General features: G+C 40.9%; 2 non-coding genes across 2 annotated transcripts; both read right to left on the bottom strand.

The window, feature by feature from the left end:
• Window positions 1–3,284: 3,284 nt before the first annotated feature.
• LOC130971901 (small nucleolar RNA R71) lies at window positions 3,285–3,392 on the bottom strand. The gene has a single exon (XR_009083103.1). It is a non-coding gene; the product is annotated as a small nucleolar RNA R71 (small nucleolar RNA).
• Window positions 3,393–17,543: 14,151 nt separating this feature from the next.
• On the bottom strand, window positions 17,544–17,651 carry LOC130972502 (small nucleolar RNA R71). Its single transcript, XR_009083665.1, has one exon. It is a non-coding gene; the product is annotated as a small nucleolar RNA R71 (small nucleolar RNA).
• Window positions 17,652–20,615: the final 2,964 nt, after the last annotated feature.

Here is a 20,615-nt window from a genome sequence, read left to right on the forward strand (position 1 = left end):
GCACACACCAAGTGGGCCCGAAAGTGGATTTTTATGTCATTTACTCATCTTTGTAATCCTTAGGCTACTAGTTCCCTATAAGTAGGACCTTTTACTATTGTATTTGGACATCTTGAGATCTTTGAATCTTTTGATCATTGGGAGGCTGGCCTCACGGCCATGCCTAGACCTTGTTCTTACGTATTTTCAACGGTGGAGTTTCTACACACCATAGATTAAGGTGTGGAGCTCTGCTGTACCTCGAGTATTAATGCAATTACTATTGTTCCTCTATTCAATTCGCTTGTTCTTATTCCAAGATATTCATTCGCACTCAAGAACTTGATGAATGTGATGATTATATGACGCTCATCATCATTCTCACTTATGAACGCGTGATTGACAACCATTGTCGTTCTACAAGCAACAAGGCTCTAATGTTTATCTCTTGGATTCCTGATACACGATGCATGGTTGATCGCCTGACAACCGAGTGCTCGCCTGACAAACGAGCCAGCCATTCCGTGAGATCAGAGTCTTCGTGGTATAGGCAAGAACTGATGGCGGCATTCAAGAGAATCCGGAAGGTCTAACCTTGTCTGTGGTATTCTGAGTAGGATTCAATGATTGAATGACTGTGACGAGCCTCAAACTCCTGAGGGCGGGGCGTTAGTGACAGACGCAAAAGAATCACTGGATTCTATTCCAGCCTGATTGAGAACCGACAGATGGATAGCCGTGCCGTGACAGGGTGCGTTGAACATTTCCAATGAGAGGATGGGAGGTAGCCACTGACAACGGTGAAACCCTTGCATAAGCTTGCCATGGAAGGGAGTAAGAAGGATTGGATGAAGACAGTAGGAAAGCAGAGAGACGGAAGGGACAGCATCTTCATACACTTATCTGAAGTTCTCACCAATGATATACATAAGTATCTCTATCTTTATCTTTATGTTTTATTCATCATCTATACCCATTTGAGTCTGCCTGACTAAGATTTACAAGGTGACCATAGCTTGCTTCATACCAACAATCTCCGTGGGATCGACCCTTACTCGCGTAAGGTTTATTACTTGGACGACCCAGTGCACTTGCTGGTTAGTTGTGCGAAGTTGTGTTTATGCCATGGTATTGAACACCAAGTTTTTGGATTCATTACCGGGGATTATTTGAGTTGTGAAAAGTATTGATCACAATTTCGTGCACCAAGTTTTTGGCGCCGTTGCCGGGGAATTAAATGTCCTAACTATAGTTTCGCATTTGTTCCCTGCAATAACAGTGCCAAGTTTTGATCCGGCAACAACACCAAGTTTTTGGCGCCGTTGCCGGGGATTGTTTCGAGTATGGACAACTGATGGTTCATCTTGTTGCTTAGATTAGGTAATTTTTTTTTCAGAATTTCTTTAAAATTGAATTCTAGAGTTTCATGATGATCTGTTGAAATCTGGCTGGCTGAGAAGCCATGTCTAATCTTATTGGACCGAGGTTTCAACTTATCATCACAAGAGCTTGTTGATTTCTATCAATCTTGCTATTGGAGCAATGATCTGCTAAGGCTTGGCTGGCCATTGGCCATGTCTAGTGTTTTGGACCGAAGCTTTCTTTGAAAGCTTGGCTGGCTGTGAAGCCATGTCTAATTCCTGGACCGGAGTCTTAGACTAGCATTGCAATGATTCCTGGAATTGAAATTAAGAATTCTGAAACCTTTATTTTCTACTTTTCATTTAATTTTTGAAAAAAGCACAAAAAAATTTACAAAATCATAAAAACCAAAAAAGATTTTACGTTTCTTGCTGAGTCTAGTGTCTAAATTTAAGTTTGGTGTCTTTCATGCATTGTTTATTTGATCTTGGTTCTATTTTCAAGTCAATAATACAGGGAACTGAAGATTTAGAACATGCAGCAGAGGAATTACACAGAAAAAGCTGGGCGTTCAAAACGCCCAGTGAAGAAGGACAGACTGGCGTTTAAACGCCAGCCAGGGTGCCTGGTTGGGCGTTTAACGCCCAAAAAGGTAGTGCATTGGGCGTTAAACGCCAGAATGTGCACCATTCTGGGCGTTTAACGCCAGGATGGCACAAGGGGGAGGATTTTGTTTTCGAATCAATTTTTTTTTCAAGTTTTCAAAGTTTTTCAAAATCAAATCTTTTTCAAATCATATCTTTTTAATCAAATGTTTTCAAAATCAATTTCTTTCCTTTTTCAAAGATACTTGTTAACAATTAATGATTTGATTGAACAATTCAAGTATGTTGCCTTTTCTGTTGAGAAAGGTTTAATGTTTGAATCATATCTTTTCTTGTTAGGCAAGTCATTATTTTTTTAAATCAAATCTTTTTAAAATTGTTTTCAAATCATATCTTCTCAATCATATCTCTTTAAAACCATAACTTTTCAATCATATCTTTTTAATCACATCTTTTTCAAAATAGTTTTCAATTATATCTTTTTAACTTCTAATTTCAAAATCTTTTTCAAAAATTACTTGATTTCTTTCCCACTCTTGGTTTTCGAAAATCAATTAAAGTTTTTCAAAAATTTTTTTAAATCTTTTTAACTTAATTTTCGAAAAATCTCTTCCCACTTCTCACATCCTTCTATTTATGGAGTACCACTCTTCCTCAATGCACAATTCGAACTATATCCCACTAAGTTCGAATTCTCTACTTCTTCCTTCTAATTTTCTTTTCCTCTGACACCTCAAGGAATCTCTATACTGTGACATAGAGGATTCCATATTTTCTTGTTCTCTTCTCTTTCATATGAGCAGGAACAAAGACAAAGGCATTCTTGTTGAATCTGACCCTGAACCTGAAAGGACCTTGAAGCAAAAGCTAAGAGAAGCTAAAGCACAATTCTCTATAGAGGACCTGACAGAAATCTTCAAAGAAGAAGAACCCATGGCAGCCAAAAACAACAACAATACCAACAATGCAAGGAAGGTGCTGGGTGACTTTACTGCACCTACTCCCGACTTCTATGGGAGAAGCATCTCTATCCCTGCCATTGGAGCAAACAACTTTGAGCTTAAGCCTCAATTAGTTTCTCTAATGCAACAGAATTGCAAGTTCCATGGACTTCCATTGGAAGATCCTCATCAGTTCTTAGCTGAATTCTTGCAAATCTGTGACACTATCAAGACTAATGGGGTTGACCCTGAGGTCTACAGACTTATGCTATTCCCTTTTGCTGTAAGAGACAGAGCTAGAACATGGTTGGACTCACAACGTAAAGAAAGCCTGGACTCATGGGAAAAGCTAGTCAATGCTTTCTTGGCAAAGTTCTTTCCACCTCAAAAATTGAGTAAGCTTAGAGTGGAAGTCCAAACCTTCAGACAGAAGGATGGAGAATCTCTTTATGAAGCTTGGGAAAGATACAAACAATTAATCAGAAAATGTCCTTCTGACATGCTTTCTGAATGGAGCATCATAGGTATTTTCTATGATGGTCTCTCTGAACTATCCAAGATGTCTTTGGATAGCTCTGCTGGAGGATCTCTTCATTTGAAGAAGACGCCTACAGAAGCTCAAGAACTAATTGAAATGGTTGAAAATAACCAATTCATGTACACTTCTAAAAGGAATCCTGTGAACAATGGGACAAATCAGAAGAAAGGAGTTCTTGAGATTGATACTCTGAATGCCATTCTGGCTCAGAACAAGATATTGACTCAACAAGTTAATTTGATTTCTCAAAGTCTGTCTGGAATGCAAAATGCACCAAGCAGTACTAAGGATGCTTCATCTGAAGAAGAAGCTTATGATCCTGAGAACCCTTCAATGGAAGAGGTGAATTACCTGGGAGAACCCTATGGAAACACCTATAATTCTTCATGGAGAAATCACCCAAATTTCTCATGGAAGGATCAACAGAGACCTCAACAAGGTTTCAACAACAATAATGGTGGAAGAAACAGGTTTAGCAATGGCAAGCCTTTTCCATCATCTTCTCAGCAACAGACAGAGAATTCTAAGCAGAACTCATCTGACTTAGCAACCATGGTCTCTGATCTAATCAAAACCACTCAAAGTTTCATGACTGAAACAAGGTCCTCCATTAGGAATTTGGAGGCACAAGTGGGACAGCTGAGCAAGAAAATTACTGAACTCCCTCCAAGTACTCTCCCAAGCAATACAGAAGAAAACCCAAAAGGAGAGTGCAAGGCCATCAACATGGCCGAATTTGGAGAGGAAGGAAAGGCAGTGAACGCCACTGAGGAAGGCCTCAATGGACGTCCACTGGCCTCCACTGAGTTCCCCAATGAGGAACCATGGGAATCTGAGGCTCAAAATGAGACCATAGAGATTCCATTGGACTTCCTTCTGCCTTTCATGAGCTCTGATGAGTATTCCTCCTCTGAAGAGGATGAGTATGTCACTGAAGAGCAAGTTGCTAAATACCTTGGAGCAATCATGAAGCTAAATGACAAACTATTTAGAAATGAGACTTGGGAGGATGAACCCCCTTTGCTCACCAAAGAATTGGATGACTTGTCTAGGCAGAAATTACCTCAAAAGAGGCAGGACCCTGGGATTTTCTCCATACCCTGTACCATAGGCACCATGACCTTCAAGAAGGCTCTGTGTGACTTAGGGTCAAGTGTAAACCTCATGCCTCTCTCTGTAATGGAGAAGCTAGGGATCTTTGAGGTACAAGCTGCAAGAATCTCACTAGAGATGGCAGACAATTCAAAAAAGTAAGCTTATGGACTTGTAGAGGATGTTTTGGTGAAGATTGAAGACCATTACATCCCTGCTGATTTCATAGTCCTAGAGACTGGGAAGTGCATGGATGAATCCATCATCCTTGGCAGACCCTTCCTAGCCACAGCAAAGGCTGTGATTGATGTTGATGGAGGTGAACTGATCATTCAAGTGAATGAAGAATCCTTGGTGTTTAAGGCTCAAGGATATCCCTCTGTCACCATGGAGAGGAAGCATGAAGAGCTTCTCTCAAAACAGAGCCAAACAGAGCCCCCACAGTCAAACTCTAAGTTTGGTGTTGGGAGGCCACAACCAAACTCTAAGTTTGGTGTTGAACCCCCACATTCAAACTCTAAGTTTGGTGTTGGGAGGTTCCAACATTGCTCTGAGCATCTGTGAGGCTCCATGAGAGCCCACTGTCAAGCTACTGACATTAAAGAAGCGCTTGTTGGGAGGCAACCCAATGTTATATTTTATCTATTTTCTTTTGTTATTTTATGTTTTCTGTAGGTTAATGATCATGAGAAGTCACAAAATCCATTGAAAAAGCAAAAACAGAATGAAAAACAGGAAGAAAAATAGCACACCCTGGAGGAAGAACCTACTGGCGTTTAAACGCCAGTAAGGCTAGCAGATGGGCGTTTAACGCCCAGTCTGGCACCATTCTGGGCGTTTAACGCCAGAAAGGGGCACCAGACTGGCGTTAAACGCCAGGAAAGGGCAAGAACCTGGCGTTAAACGCCAGAAATGGGCACCAGCCCGGCGTTTAACGCCAGAATTGGCTAAAAACGCAATTGTGCATGCCATTTTGTGCAGGGATGACTTTTCCTTGACACCTCAGGATCTGTGGATCCCACAGGATCCCCACCAACCCCACCACCCTCTTTCTTCTTCACCCATTCACCAATCACCTCAATACCTCTTCCCCAAAAACCCTTCACCTATCAAATCCCATCTTCTCTTCACCACTCACATCCATCCTTCATAAAACCCCACCTACCTCACCCTTCAAATTCAAACCACTTTCCCCCCCAAACCCACCCATACATGACCGAACCATGAGCCCCCCTCTCCTATATAAACCCTTCTTCACTCCTTCATTTTCACACAACCTAAACACCACTTCTCCCTCTCTTTGGCCGAACACAAGCCTTTCCCTTCTTCCTCATTTCTTTTTCTTCTACTCTCTTCTTTCTTCTTTTGCTCGAGGACGAGCAAACCTTTTAAGTTTGGTGTGGTAAAAGCATTGCTTTTTGTTTTTCCATAACCATTTATGGCATCCAAGGCCGGAGAAACCTCTAAAAAGAGGAAAGGGAAGGCAAAAGCTTCCACCTCTGAGTCATGGGAGATGGAGAGATTCATCTCAAGGGTGCATCAAGACCACTACTATGAAGTTGTGGCCTTGAAGAAGGTGATCCCCGAGGTCCCTTTTTCACTCAAAAAGAGTGAATATCCGGAGATCCGACATGAGATCCGAAGAAGAGGTTGGGAAGTTCTTACCAACCCCATTCAACAAGTCGGAATCTTAATGGTTCAAGAGTTCTATGCCAATGCATGGATCACCAAGAACCATGATCAAAGTGTGAACCCGGATCCAAAGAATTGGCTTACTATGGTTCGGGGGAAATACTTGGATTTTAGTCCGGAAAATGTAAGGTTGACATTCAACTTGCCTATGATGCAAGGAGATGAACATCCTTACACTAGAAGGGTCAACTTTGATCAAAGGTTGGACCAAGTCCTCACTGACATTTGTGAAGAGGGCGCCCAATGGAAGAGAGATTCAAGAGGGAAGCCGGTTCAATTAAGAAGGCATGACCTCAAGCCCGTGGCTAGAGGATGGTTAGAGTTTATCCAACGCTCAATCATTCCCACTAGCACCCGGTCTGAAGTTACTCTAGACCGGGCCATCATGATCCATAGCATCATGATTGGAGAAGAAGTAGAAGTTCATGAGGTTATAGCCCAAGAACTCTATAAGGTGGCAGACAAGTCCTCTACCTTAGCAAGGTTAGCCTTTCCTCATCTCATTTGTCACCTCTGTTATTCAGTTGGAGTTGACATAGAGGGAGACATCCTCATTGATGAGGACAAGCCCATCACTAAGGAAAGGATGGAGCAAACAAGAGACCCCTCTCATCATGAGATCCCTGAGATGCCTCAAGGGATGCACTTTCCTCCACAAGACTATTGGGAGCAAATTAACACCTCCCTAGGAGAATTGAGTTCCAACATGGGACAACTAAGGGTGGAGCACCAAGAACATTCCATCCTCCTCCATGAAATTAGAGAAGATCAAAGAATCATGAGAGAGGAGCAACAAAGACAAGGAAGAGACATTGAGGAGCTCAAGCACTCCATAAGACCTTCAAGGGGAAGAACAAGCCGCCATCACTAAGGTGGACCCGTTCTTTAATTTCCTTGTTCTTTATTTTTCTGTTTTTCGAATTTTCATGCTTATGTTTATCCATATTTGTGTCTTATGATCATTAGTGTCTTAGTGTCTATGCCTTAAAGTTATGAATGTCCTATGAATCCATCACCTCTCTTAAAAAAAATGTTCTTAATTGAAAAAGAAAAGAATTGCATGAATTTTGAATTTTATAACAGTTTAATTATTTTGATGTGGTGGCAATACTTTTTGTTTTCTGAATGTATGCTTAAACAATGCATATGTCTTTTGAATTTGTGGTTCATGAATGTTGGCTCTTGAAAGAATGATGAAAAAGGAGACATGTTACTGAGGATCTGAAAAATCATAAAAATGATTCTTGAAGCAAGAAAAAGCAGTGAAAAAAAAAGAGAGAAGAAGAAGCGAAAAAAAAAAGAGAAAAAGAAAGAAATAAAGTTGTGATCCAAGGCAAAAAGAGTGTGCTTAAGAACCTTGGACACCTCTAATTGGGGACTCTAGCAAAGCTGAGTCACAATCTGAAAAGGTTCACCCAATTATGTGTCTGTGGCATGTATGTATCCGGTGGTAATACTGGAAGACAGAGTGCTTTAGGCCACGGCCAAGACTCATAAAGTAGCTGTGTTCAAGAATCATCATACTTAACTAGGAGAATCAATAACACTATCTGGATTCTGAGTTCCTAAAGAAGCCAATCATTCTGAATTTCAAAGGATAGAGTGAGATGCCAAAACTGTTCAGAGGCAAAAAGCTAAAGCCCCGCTCATCTAATTAATACTGATCTTCATAGATATTTTTGGAATTTACTGCATATTCTCTTCTTTTTATCTTATTTGATTTTCAGTTGCTTGGGGACAAGCAACAATTTGAGTTTGGTGTTGTGATGAGCGGATAATTTGTACGCTTTTTGGCATTGTTTTTAGTATCTTTTTAGTATATTTGGTTGAGTTTTTAGTATATTTTTATTAGTTTTTAGTTAAAATTTACTTTTCTGGACTTTACTATGAGTTTGTGTGTTTTTCTGTGATTTCAGATATTTTCTGGCTGAAATTGAGGGACCTGAGCAAAAATCTGATTCAGAGACTGAAAAGGACTGCAGATGCTGTTGGATTCTGACCTTCCTGCACTCGAAGTGAATTTTCTGGAGCTACAGAAGCCTAATTTGCGCGCTCTCAACGGCGTTGGAAAGTAGACATCCTGGGCTTTCCAGCAATATATGATAGTCCATACTTTGCTCAAGATTTGATGGCCCAAACCGGCGTTCAAAGTCACCTTCAGAATTCCCAGCGTTAAACGCCGGAACTGGCACCAAAATGGGAGTTAAACGCCCAAACTGGCACAAAAGCTGGCGTTTAACTCCAAGAAGAGTCTCTACACGAAAAATGCTTCATTGCTCAGCCCAAGCACACACCAAGTGGGCCCGGAAGTGGATTTTTATGTCATTTACTCATCTTTGTAATCCTTAGGCTACTAGTTCCCTATAAGTAGGACCTTTTACTATTGTATTTGGACATCTTGAGATCTTTGAATCTTTTGATCATTGGGAGGCTGGCCTCACGGCCATGCCTAGACCTTGTTCTTATGTATTTTCAACGGTGGAGTTTCTACACACCATAGATTAAGGTGTGGAGCTCTGCTGTACCTCGAGTATTAATGCAATTACTATTGTTCCTCTATTCAATTCGCTTGTTCTTATTCCAAGATATTCATTCGCACTCAAGAACTTGATGAATGTGATGATTATGTGACGCTCATCATCATTCTCACTTATGAACGCGTGATTGACAACCATTGTCGTTCTACAAGCAACAAGGCTCTAATGTTTATCTCTTGGATTCCTGATACACGATGCATGGTTGATCGCCTGACAACCGAGTGCTCGCCTGACAAACGAGCCAGCCATTCCGTGAGATCAGAGTCTTCGTGGTATAGGCAAGAACTGATGGCGGCATTCAAGAGAATCCGGAAGGTCTAACCTTGTCTGTGGTATTCTGAGTAGGATTCAATGATTGAATGACTGTGACGAGCTTCAAACTCCTGAGGGCGGGGCGTTAGTGACAGACGCAAAAGAATCACTGGATTCTATTCCGGCCTGATTGAGAACCGACAGATGGATAGCCGTGCCGTGACAGGGTGCGTTGAACATTTCCAATGAGAGGATGGGAGGTAGCCACTGACAACGGTGAAACCCTTGCATAAGCTTGCCATGGAAGGGAGTAAGAAGGATTGGATGAAGACAGTAGGAAAGCAGAGAGACAGAAGGGACAGCATCTTCATACACTTATCTGAAGTTCTCACCAATGATATACATAAGTATCTCTATCTTTATCTTTATGTTTTATTCATCATCTATACCCATTTGAGTCTGCCTGACTAAGATTTACAAGGTGACCATAGCTTGCTTCATACCAACAATCTCCGTGGGATCGACCCTTACTCGCGTAAGGTTTATTACTTGGACGACCCAGTGCACTTGCTGGTTAGTTGTGCGAAGTTGTGTTTATGCCATGGTATTGAACACCAAGTTTTTGGATTCATTACCGGGGATTATTTGAGTTGTGAAAAGTATTGATCACAATTTCGTGCACCAACACCAAACCAGTGGTACAACCACAAAGGTGACTGAATCCAGCCATGAAGGAAGTGGTGTAAAAGGAAGTCACAAAATTATGGGAGGCTGGGATTTTTTTCCCGTCTCTGACAGCCCCTTGGTGAGCACTGTCCAAGTTGTTCCTAAAAAGGGAGGCATGACAGTGATTCACAATGAAAAGAATGAACTGATTCCTACAAGGATAGTTACAGAGTGGCGTATGTGCATTGACTATAGAAGGCTCAATAATGCCACCAGAAATGATCATTTTCCTTTACCATTCATAGATAAAATGCTAGATAGACTAGCAAGTCATGCATTTTTTTGTTTCCTAGATGGTTATTCCGGTTATAATCAAATTGCAGTAGATCTACATGATCAAGAAAAGACAGCATTTACATGCCCATATGGTGTGTTTGCTTATAGGCGGATGCCATTTGGCCTGTGCAATGCACCTGCCACCTCTTAGAGGTGTATGCCTTCCATCTTCTCTGATATGGTGGAAAAGTTTCTTGAAGTATTCATGGATGACTTCTCCGTCTTTGGAAATTCATTTGATTCCTGCCTTGATCATCTGACCCTAGTTCTCAAACGATGCCAAGAGACAAACCTGGTTTTAAATTGGAAAAAATGTCACTTCATGGTGACTGAAGGAATTGTTCCTAGGCATCGGATTTCGAACAAAGGAATAGAGGTGGATCAAGCTTCGGTGGAGGTAATTGAACAATTACCACCACCCAACAATGTCAAAGGAATCAAAAGTTTCCTGGGACATACAGGATTCTACAGGAGGTTTATAAAGGATTTTTCTAAAATCGCAAAACACCTATGCAACCTACTAGCTACCGACACTCCATTTGTCTTTGACCAAGAGTATTTGCAACCTACTGCACCTGTCATCTCTGCACCCAAATGGGACTTACCATTCAAACTGATGAGTAATGCCAGTGACCATGCCAGTGGCGCAGTCCTGGGGCAGAGGCATGACAAGCTTCTGCATGTCATTTATTATTCCAGTCGTGTTTTGAATGATGCGTAAAAGAACTACACTACCATAGAGAAGGAATGACTTACAGTGGTTTATGCCATTGACAAGTTCAGATCATATTTAATAGGATCTAAGGTCATTATCTATACAGACCATGCTTGCTCTCAAATATCTACTCGCCAAGCAGGATTTCAAGCCCAGGCTGATAAAATGGGTACTACTCCTGCAAGAGTTTGATATAGTAATTAGAGACAGAAAAGGGTCAGAAAATCAAGTGGCTGACCACCTATCTCAGATTGAACCAGTAGAAGGGACATCTCCTCCCTCTACTGAGGTATCTGAAACCTTCCCGGATGAGCAACTCTTTGCCATCCAGACAACATCTTGGTTTGCAGACATTATGAATTACAAGGCTATAAGATTCATCCCTAAGGAATATAGTAGGCAGCAAACCCGAAAGCTCATTCATGATGCAAGATACTACTTGTGGGATGAACCATATCTTTTTAAGAGATGCTCGAATGGGATAATCCGCCACTGTGTATCTGAAGAAGAGGGACAGAAAATTCTATGGCATTGTCATGGCTCCAATTATGGAGGACACTTTGGAGAAGAGCGCACAGCCACTAAAGTCCTCCAAAATGGTTTCTACTGGCCCACACACTTCAAGGATTCCCGAGAGTTTGTCTGTCGCTGTGACAGTTGCCAAAGGGCTGGCAATCTCCCTCAAGGTCATGACATGCCTCAACAAGGAATCCTAGAGATTGAGCTGTTTGATGTATGAAAAATAGACTTCATGTCCTTTCCCTCCTTCATACTTAAACACCTATATCCTTGTGGCCGTAGATTATGCGTCTAAATGGGTTGAGGCAGTCACATCACCCATAAATAACACTAGAATGAAGTTCCTTCAAGAGAACATCTTCAGCATGTTTGGTGTCCCTCGGACACTGATTAATGATGGAGGAACTCATTTCTGTAATAAACAACTTAACTCCGTGCTGAGCCAATATGGAGTTTGCCATAAAGTGACCACCCCATATCATCCACAGACAAATAGACAAGCTGAAGTCTCAACTAGAGAACTAAAAAGAATCCTAGAAAGAACGTAGAATACCTCTAGAAAGGATTGAGCAACAAAGCTTGATGATGCTCTATGGGAATACAGAACAGCTTTCAAAACCCCTATAGGAACATCACCATATCAATTGGTGTATGCGAAGGCATGCCACCTGCCATTAGAGCTGGAACACAAGGCCTACTGGCAACCAGACATCTGAACCTTGATGCAAAGGAAGTAGGAGAGAAATGGTTACTCCAACTAAATGAGTTGGATGAATTTCGACTTGCCGCATTTGAGAATGCAATGATTTATAAAGAAAGGGCCAAGAAGTGGCATGACAAAAAGATTTTTTCCAAAGTCTTTGAACCTGGATAGAAAGTTATGCTCTTCAATTCTAGATTAAAGCTCTTCCCTAGAAAGTTTAAGTCACGTTGGACAAGGCCTTTCCTGATCACTAATGTATCACCCTATGGTCATATAGAACTCCAGTGCAATTACTCTGATAAACGATTTACTGTCAATCACCAGAGAGTGAAACATTACTTGGGTGCTGAAATTGAGCAAGAAAAATCCACCTTGTTGTTGACATGAGCGTAGTACCGACAAGCTAGTGACGTTAAAGAAGTGCTTGTTGGGAGGCAACCCAATCATAATCAGAGTTATTTCTTGTTTGTTAAAATTTATTTGAATCATATTAGTTTAATTTTCATAATTGTTTCCTTAGATTTGTGATCATGTGCAGTAGTCAAAACAGAAGTAGAAGCAGTCAGAGTAGAGAACAAAGCACTCTGGGAGAAGTCCTTTGCTGGCGTTGAATGCCAGACAAGAGGGGAAGTGGGGCATTGAAAGCCCCCAAGAGGCAGCAAGACTAGCGTTCAACGCCAACCAGGAGGTACTAGTTGGGCGTTGAACGCCCTCAAGGTGCAGCAATCCTGGCATTGGGCGTTGAACGCCCTCAAGGTGCAGCAATCCTGGCATTGAATGCCAGCCAGGGGGCACTGGCTGGGTGTTCAGTGCCCTGAAGGGAGGATGCAATCCTGGCATTGAACGCCAGCCAGGAGGCACTGGCTGGGCATCAAACGCCCAGAGAAGAGTAATAAGCTGGCGTTGAATGCCATCCAGGAGGCCCTGGCTAGGCGTTCAATGCCCAAAAGGAGCATCATCATGGAATTGAATTCCAGAATCAAAGTATTCTGGGCGTTCAAACATCCAAACCAGGATAGGGAAATTGTTGACTTTTTCAAAGCTTATCTTTTCCAATTTTTATATTTTTAAATCATATCTTCTAAACAAAATTCTTTTAACCTTCATCTTTTAATTTGAAATTCCCTTCAAATCTAAAATCTTTTCAAATCGTTTTCAAAACCTCATATCTTTTTCAAATCTTTTTTAAAATTTCATATCTTTTGCAATACTTTTCTAAATCTTTTATTTAACTTTAAAATCCTTTTCATACCTTCTATCTTATCTTTTTATCTTTTTCATATCTTTTTCATATCTTTTGATTTTAAAACTTATCTTTTTCTATCTTTTACTAAAGTATGAATCATATCTTATTTATCTTTTATCTAATTGAATTTCAAAATCCCACCCTCCTCATCCCTATTTATACCATTCGACCACCCTCATCCTCCTTCCATTGGAATTCTTCTTCTCCTCTTCGTCTTCTTTCCTCTCTTTTTCTCGAGGACCAGCAAACCTTTTAAGTTTGGTGGGAAAAGAGCCTTTCTTTCTCACTCCATTTGAATTCCATGACTCCAAAAATTGGAAATCCCACTTCAAGAAGCAAGAAATAAGACAACTAAACAGTTATTTTCAAACCTTTCAAATTCTACACAAAGCAGCATGAAGAAAATTATTACAAAATAATGTGTGATGAGCGGATAATTTGTATACTTTTTGGCATTGTTTTTAGTATGTTTTTGATATCTTTTAGTTAGATTTTAGTACATTTTTATTAGTTTTTATTTAAAATTCACTTTTCTGGACTTTACTATGAGTTTGTGTGTTTTTCTGTGATTTCAGGTATTTTCTGGCTGAAATTGAGGGACCTGAGCAAAAATCTGATTCAGAGACCAAAAAGGACTGCAGATGCTGTTGGATTCTGACCTCCCTGCACTCGAAGTGGATTTTCTGGAGCTACAGAAGCCCAATTGGCGCGCTCTCAACGGCGTTGGAAAGTAGACATCCAGGGCTTTCCAGAAATATATAATAGTCCATACTTTGTCCAAGATTTGATGGCCCAAACCCGCGAAGCAATCCGGCCTCAGGAATTCCAGCGTTAAACGCCGGAACAGGAATAAAAGTTGGAGTTAAACGCCCAAACTGGCATGGGAGCTGGCGTTTAACTCCAGAAAAGGTCTCTACACGAATTTCCTTGATTGCTCAGCCCAAGCACACACCAAGTGGGCCCGGAAGTGGATTTTTATGTCATTTACTCATTTCTGTACACCTTAGGTTACTAGTTTACTATTAATAGGACCTTTTACTATTGTATTAGAAGACTTGGGTAGCTATCTTCACTTTTATGCTATCTTAGATCTTTGGGAGGCTGGCCATTCGGCCATGCCTGGACCTTATGCTTATGTATTTTCAACGGTGGAGTTTCTACACACCATAGATTAAGGGTGTGAAGCTCTGCTGTACCTCGAGTATTAATGCAATTACTATTGTTCTTCTATTCAACTCCGCTTGTTCTTTATCTAAGATATCACTCGTTCTTCAACCTATGAACAAGGTGACTGACAACCATTCTTGTTCTACAAGCATTCGAGGCTTTAGTGAATATCTCTTGGATTCCTGATTGCACGATGCATGGTTGATCGCCTGACAACCGAGTGCTCGCCTGACAAACGAGCCAGCCATTCCGTGAGATCAGAGTCTTCGTGGTATAGGCAAGAACTGATGGCAGCATTCAAGAGAATCCGGAAGGTCTAACCTTGTCTGTGGTGTTCTGAGTAGGATTCAATGATTGAATGACTGTGACGTGCTTCAAACCTGTAACTTGCTGGGCGTTAGTGACAGACGCAAAAGAATCACTGGATTCTATTCCGGTAGGGAGGGAACCACACCGGTGATTGGCAGCACTGTGACAGAGTGTGTGCATTAGCTTTCACTGCGAGGATGGGAGGTAGCTGCTGACAACAGTGAGACCCTACACGAGTTTGCCATGGAAAGGAGTAAGAAGGATTGGATGAAGGCTGTAGGAAAGCAGAGAGACGGAAGGGAAGGCATCTTCATACACTTGTCTGAAGCTCTTACACCAATGAATTACATAAGTATCACTATCTTTATCTTTTATGTTATTTTCGTTCATCACCATATACATCTGAGTTTGCCTGACTAAGATTTACAAGATGACCATAGCTTGCTTCAATACTAACAATCTCCGTGGGATCGACCCTTACTCACGTAAGGTTTTATTACTTGGACGACCCAGTGCACTTGCTGGTTAGTTGTGCGAAGTTGTGTAATGCCATGGTATTGAGCGCACCAAGTTTTTGGAGCCATTACCAGGGATTATGAGAGTTGTGAAAAAGTATAGTTCACAATTTCGCCGACCAAGTTTTTGGCGCCGTTGCCGGGGATTGTTCAAGTTTTGAGCAAGCTTTGGTAACATCAGTGCCAAGATCCGGCAACAACATCAAGTTTTTGGTGTTATTGCCCGGGATTGTTTAGGCTGGACAACTGACAGTTCATCTTGTTGCTTAGATTAGGTGTTATTTTTTTCGAAATTCTTGAAGGTGAATCCTAGAGTTTCATGATGATTTGTTGAAATCTGGCTGGCTGAGAAGCCATGTCTAATTCCATTGGACCGAGGTTTCAACTCATCATCACAAGAGCTTGATGATTTTTATCAATCTTGCTTTTGGAGCAGTGATCTGCTAAGGCTTGGCTGGCCTTTGGCCATGTCTAGTGTTTTGGACCGAAGCTTTCCTTGAAAGCTTGGCTGGCTGTGAAGCCATGTCTAATTCCTGGACCGGAGTCTTAGACTAGCATTGCACTGATTCCTGGAATTCTCATTAAGAATTTTGATATCTTTTTCCACTTAATTTTCGAAAATCACAAAAAAAATTACAAAACCATAAAAATCCAAAATATTTCTTGTTTGAGTCTAGAGTCTCATCTTAAGTTTGGTGTCAAATGCATGTCTTTGTTATATTTTTCGAATCCATGCATATATTTTGTGTTCTAATCTTTGAATTCTATTGACTTGAAGTATTTTTTTTGTGTCTCATATGCATTCTCATATTGTTAGTGTCAGTAGTACACAAACTGCTAAGTTTGGTGTCTTGCATGCATTGTTATTTGATTCTTGTTGCATTTTGATTATTAAAAATCCAAAAATATTTTTAATTTGTGTCTTTTCAAGTCAATGATACAAAGAATTGAAGATTTAGAACATACTGCAGAGGAATTATACAGAAAAAGCTGAGCATTCAAAAATGCCCAGTGAAGAAGGCAGACTGGCGTTTAAACGCCAGCCAGGGTACCTGGTTGGGCGTTTAACGCCCAAAGAGGTAGCATTTTGGGCGTTAAACGCCAGAATGTATACCATTCTGGGCGTTTAACGCCAGGATGGTGCTAGGGAGAAGATTTTGTTTTCAAATCAATTTTTTTCAAATTTTTCAAAATCAAATCTTTTTCAAATCAAATCTTTTCAATCAAATGTTTTCAAAATCAATTTCTTTCCTTTTTAAAAGATACTTACTAACAATTAATGATTTGATTGAACATCTCAAATTTGTTACCTTTTCTGTTGAGAAAGGTTTTTAATGTTTGAATCATATCTTTTCTTGTTAGGCAAGTCATCAATTTTTAAAATCATATCTTTTCAAATTGTTTTTAAAATCATATCTTTTCAAATAGTTTTCAAATCATATCTTCTCAATCACATTTTTTTTTCATATCTTCTTAACCACATCTTTTTCAAAATAACTTTCAATCAAATCTTCTTAATTTCTAATTTCAAATTCTTTTTCAAAAATCACTTAATTTCTTTTCCACTTTATTTTCGAAAATTAATTAATGTTTTTCAAAATAATTTCAAAATTTTTCACTTGATTTTCGAAAATAAACTTCCCTCCTTCCCACATCCTTCTATTTATGGAGTGCCACTCCTTCTCAATGCACAATTCGAACCTTATCTAACTAAAGTTCGAATTTATCTTCTCCTTCTTCTTTCTATTTCTCTTTTCCTCTGACACTTAAAGGAATCTCTATACTGTGACATAGAGGATTCCACATTTTCTTGTTCCCTTCTCTTTCATATGAGCAGGAGCAAGGACAAAGGCATTCTTGTTGAAGCTGATCCTGAACCTGAAAGGACTTTGAAGAGAAAGCTAAGAGAAGCCAAAGCACAACTCTCTTTAGAGGACCTGACCGAATTCTTCAAGAAAGAAAACATGGCAGCAGAAAACAACAACAATGCAAACAATGCAAGGAAGGTGCTGGGTGACTTTACTGCACCTACTCCTGATTTTTATGGGAGAAGCATCTCTATCCCTGCCATTGGAGCAAACAACTTTGAGCTTAAGCCTCAATTAGTTTCTCTAATGCAACAGAATTGCAAGTTCCATGGACTTCCAATGGAAGATCCTCATCAGTTTTTAGCTGAATTCTTGCAAATCTGTGACACAGTCAAGACTAATGGGGTTGACCCTGAAGTCTATAGACTGATGCTATTCCCTTTTGCTGTAAGAGACAGAGCTAGAATATGGTTGGACTCTCAACCTAAAGAAAGCCTGGACTCATGGGAAAAGCTAGTCAATGCCTTCTTGGCAAAATTCTTTCCACCACAAAGATGGAGTAAGCTTAGAGTGGAAGTCCAAACCTTTAGACAAAAGGATGGAGAATCCCTCTATGAAGCTTGGGAAAGATACAAACAATTAATCAGAAAATGTCCTTCTGACATGCTTTCTGAATGGAGCATCATAGGTATTTTCTATGATGGTCTCTCTGAACTATCTAAGATGTCCTTGGATAGCTCTGCAGGAGGATCTCTTCATCTGAAGAAGACGCCTACTGAAGCTCAAGAACTGATTGAAATGGTTGCAAATAACCAATTCATGTACACTTCTGAAAGAAATCCTGTGAACAATGGGACTAGTCAGAAGAAAGGAGTTCTTGATATTGACACTCTGAATGCCATTTTGGCCCAGAATAAAATATTGACTCAACAAGTCAATTTGATTTCTCAAAGTCTGTCTGGAATGCAAAATGCACCAAACAGTACTAAGGAAGCTTCATCTGAGGAAGAAGCTTATGATCCTGAGAACCCTTCCATGGAAGAGGTAAATTACCTAGGAGAACCCTATGGTAACACCTATAATTCTTCATGGAGAAATCACCCAAATCCTTCATGGAAGAATCACGAGAGACCTCAACAAGGTTTCAATAACAATGGTGGAAGAAACAGGTTTAACAATGGCAAGCCTTTTCCATCATCTTCTCAGCAACAGACAGAGAGCTCTAAGCAGAATAATTCTGACTTAGCAACCATGGTCTCTGATCTGATCAAAACCACTCAAAGTTTCATGACTGAAACTAGATCTTCCATTAGGAATTTGGAAGGACAAGTGGGTCAGCTGAGCAAGAAAATTACTGAACTTCCTCCAAGCACTCTCCCAAGTAACACTGAAGAAAATCCAAAAGGAGAGTGCAAAGCCATAAACATGGCCGAATTCTGGGAGGAAGAAGAGGCAGTGAACGCCACTGAGGAAGGCCTCACTGGACGTCCACTGGCCTCTAATGAGTTCCCCAATGAGGAACCTTGGGAATCTGAGGCTCAGACTGAGACCATAGAGATTCCCTTGGACTTGCTACTGCCTTTCATGAGCTCTGATGAGTATTCTTCCTCTGAAGAGGATGAGTATGTCACTGAAGAGCAAGTTGCTAAATACCTTGGAGCAATCATGAAGCTAAATGACAAGTTATTTGGAAATGAGACTTGGGAAGATGAACCTCCCTTGCTCACCAAAGAACTGGATGACCTGTCTAGGCAGAAACTGCCTCAAAAGAGGCAGGATCCTGGGAAGTTTTCTATACCTTGTACCATAGGCACCATGACCTTCAAGAAGGCCTTGTGTGACTTAGGGTCAAGTGTAAACCTCATGCCCCTCTCTGTAATGGAGAAATTAGGGATCTTTGAGGTGCAAGCTGCAAAAATCTCACTAGAAATGGCAGACAACTCAAGAAAACAAGCCCATGGACTTGTAGAGGATGTTCTGGTTAAGGTTGAAAACCATTACATTCCTACTGATTTCATAGTCCTAGAGACTGGGAAGTGCATGGATGAATCCATCATCCTTGGCAGACCATTCCTAGCCACAGCAAAGGCTGTGATTGATGTTGATAGAGGAGAGTTGATCATTCAAGTGAATGAAGAATCCATGGTGTTTAAGGCCCAAGGATATCCCTCTATCATCATGGAGAAGAAGCATGAAGAGCTTCTCTCAAAACAGAGCCAAGCAGAGCCCCCACAGTCAAACTCTAAGTTTGGTGTTGGGAGGCCACAACCAAAATCTAAGTTTGGTGTTGAAACCCCACATTCAAACTCTAAGTTTGGTGTTGGGAGGTTTCAACAAGGTTCTGAGTGTTTCTGAGGCTCCATGGGAGTCCTCTGTCAAGCTAATGACACTAAAGAAGCGCTTGTTGGGAGGCAACCCAATGTTTTATAATTAATTATTTTCTTTTGTTATTTTATCTTTTTTGTAGGTTGATGATCATAAGAAGTCACAAAAACAATGAAAAAAGCAAAAACAAAATGAAAAACAGGAAGAAAAACAGCACACCCTGGAGGAAGATGCTGCTGGCGTTCAAACGCCAGTCAGCCTAGCAGTTGGGCGTTTAACGCCCAGTCTGGCACCTTTCTGGGCGTTTAACGCCAGAAAAGGGCACCAGACTGGCGTTAAACGCCAGTAAAGGGCAAGAACCTGGCGTTAAACGCCAGGAATGGGCACCAGCCCGGCGTTTAACGCCAGAAATGCCTCAAAACGTGATTTTGAGCAACTTTTGGTGCAGGGATGACTTTTCCTTGACACTACAGGATCTGTGGACCCCACAGGACCCTACCATCACTCTCTCTCTTCTTCCCCCATTCACCAATCACCTCAATACCTCTTCCCCAAAAACCCCTCACCTATCAAATCCCATCTTTCTCTTCACCACTCACATCCATCCTTCATAAAACCCCACCAACCTCACCCTTCAAATTCAAACCACTTTCCCTCCCAAACCCACCCTCAAATGGCCGAACCCTCATCCCCCTCTTTCCTATATATACCCCTCTTTACCCCTTCATTTTCACACAACCTAAACACCATCTTCCCCCTCTTCCTCATTTCTTCTTCTTCTACTCTCTTCTTTCTTCTTTTGCTCGAGGACGAGCAAACATTTTAAGTTTGGTGTGGTAAAAGCGTTGCTTTTTCATAACCATTTATGGCATCCAAGGCCGGAGAAACCTCTAGAAAGAGGAAAGGGAAGGCAAAAGCTTCCACCTCCGAGTCATGGGAGATGGATAGATTCCTCTCAAGGGTGCATCAAGACCACTTCTATGAAGTTGTGGCCTTGAAGAAGGTGATCCCCGAAGTCCCCTTTTTACTCAAAAAGGGTGAATATCCGGAGATCCGCCATGAGATCCAAAGAAGAGGTTGGGAAGTTCTCACCAACCCCATTCAACAAGTTGGAATCTTGATGGTTCAAGAGTTCTATGCCAATGCATGGATCACAAAGAACCATGACCAAAGTGTGAACCCGAATCCAAAGAATTATCTTACTATGGTTCGGGGGAAATACTTGGATTTTAGTCCAGAAAGTGTGAGGGTGGCGTTCAACTTGCCTATGATGCAAGGAGATGAGCATCCTTACACTAGAAGGGTCAA

The sequence above is a fragment of the Arachis stenosperma genome, chromosome 3 (assembly GCF_014773155.1).
Source record: "Arachis stenosperma cultivar V10309 chromosome 3, arast.V10309.gnm1.PFL2, whole genome shotgun sequence".
Taxonomy (NCBI): Eukaryota; Viridiplantae; Streptophyta; class Magnoliopsida; order Fabales; family Fabaceae; genus Arachis; species Arachis stenosperma.